Here is a 1,868-nt window from a genome sequence, read left to right as displayed (position 1 = left end):
TTGAACTTTGTGAGCATTCTAGAGTGGCTTCTTAACGTCTTAACCATTTAGGTCAAAAACAATTACAGAAAACATCAACAGTTCATGAGTTTTCATATCGACAATGAAGAATTTCCAAGGCAATTGTGCAAAATTATTTTTATCATGTCTTTTTGCATCGTAAATAAATATCTCAAACACACGTAAATTTAAAAATCTGAAAAAATAGGCAAGATATTATTTTTCATTACCAACACAACGCTGCTAAATTTTTGCATATCCTAGCCCTAGTAACGTAGCTATCACCGAAATAAAGTTCCCGGATACTAAATGATCAAAGCTTTACCTTTTTTATACCACTAACTTTGTGTTATCGTTCGAATTCATTCTTTTTTCAGTTTCCTTTTCTTTCGTTGAGTGTGATACATGAAATGAATGAACATAACAAATCGAAAAAATCAAAGAGATAAAAGAATGATCTTGCGCCCACTTGAGAAGGACCCCCTTTGAAGTTCCACTAACGTGGGCTTTTCCCTGCTCACTTAAAAAAAATAAAAATATGTCAACTTACATATTCAAGCTTTGCATTTAAAATAAATTTCGTTGAAAACAACAATGATCACGAAGCCGATTTGAAGCGCCTCTTGATAATCGGCAGCTAGAAACGGCTGATTCAAAAACCTTTTATCATGTGTCTAGATGTGTGTCAAGGCGGAAATTTTACTGCCCTGAAGTTGTTTGCACAGCAGTTTAAATGGGTGTAATTTCTATAATATTATTGGAAAACATTCAACGCCACAACAAATTTTGTTACAATTCTTCTTTTGGATTTTAAGTTTGAAACGTTGGTTCGCTAGGCATTTTACCCTTCTGGTAAAAAAAAACATTTGACCTCATTCTGACGGTTCAGCTCTCACAATTGATTCGAAAATAATTCAGTCCTTTACCGGTTTCGAGTGATTTTTTTCCTACTTCCGTTGCCACGTCCTGGCAGAGGAAATTATGGAAATTGAGAAGACAAAATCCATACTGGTGGATACTGGAAGCCTCTTTTTATCTGGTGTCCCGTCTAAGCCGTTCATTATTTTCCCTTTTTTGCTTCCTTCGCCTTTGTTCTGCAAAGAGTTTTAAGCAAGCCATGCATTACACCACTTTTGCACCACTGCGATGCGATGAAATTCGCATTTGTAGAAATGTGGTGCAATGTATGGCTCGCCTTGAGATTGAGGATCTATTTGAATGCTTTAATGTTATAGATTAATGTTTAAAAGATTATCTTAATTAAAGTAACATTTGTTTTCAATTTAACCCTATTTTTTAAATTTCTTTATTTTGAAGATAATTATTAAAATGATGTCGTATGCCTTATTTGTTTGTATAATATTTCTCTCAGACTTAATAATTTCCGGTTGAATAATTTAATTTCATACTTATTTGCTAAATTATGAGTCCAATCGCTGGAGCGGAGAAAATAATCCCTAAACGAAGGACGAAGCCCAAGAAGTGGGCCCCTCATTTATGAGCTTCACTCTCCTTGGGACTTGGCTCCGAAGACCGAACAGCAGTTGGGCTAAGCTTTGAATGAATCATTTGGTACCTTCGAGGGGAACCAGGAATGGGGAGCGCAACAATGGGAAATTAATTGTGCGGCAAATGGCACCGGGAAAATTATGCTCAAATCCTAGGTACACATTCGCTCTCCATTGCGAAGCACGACGACGTAAATTTGTGTGTAGGTTTAAGTCCGTGCCAGAAGAAACACCAGCAAAAGCACAAGCCGGATATGGAAAAAGTGGGTATGATAATGTAGTGCAAACTGGGTCATCCAATTTGCAGGGAGATTTACCAGCTGCCAGCTGACTTCATTGTCGTAAAATTTGTTCCCGGCA

The sequence above is a fragment of the Uranotaenia lowii genome, unplaced genomic scaffold (genome assembly GCF_029784155.1).
Source record: "Uranotaenia lowii strain MFRU-FL unplaced genomic scaffold, ASM2978415v1 HiC_scaffold_117, whole genome shotgun sequence".
In the NCBI taxonomy this organism is placed as follows: Eukaryota; Metazoa; Arthropoda; class Insecta; order Diptera; family Culicidae; genus Uranotaenia; species Uranotaenia lowii.
This window is presented reverse-complemented; position numbering follows the sequence as displayed.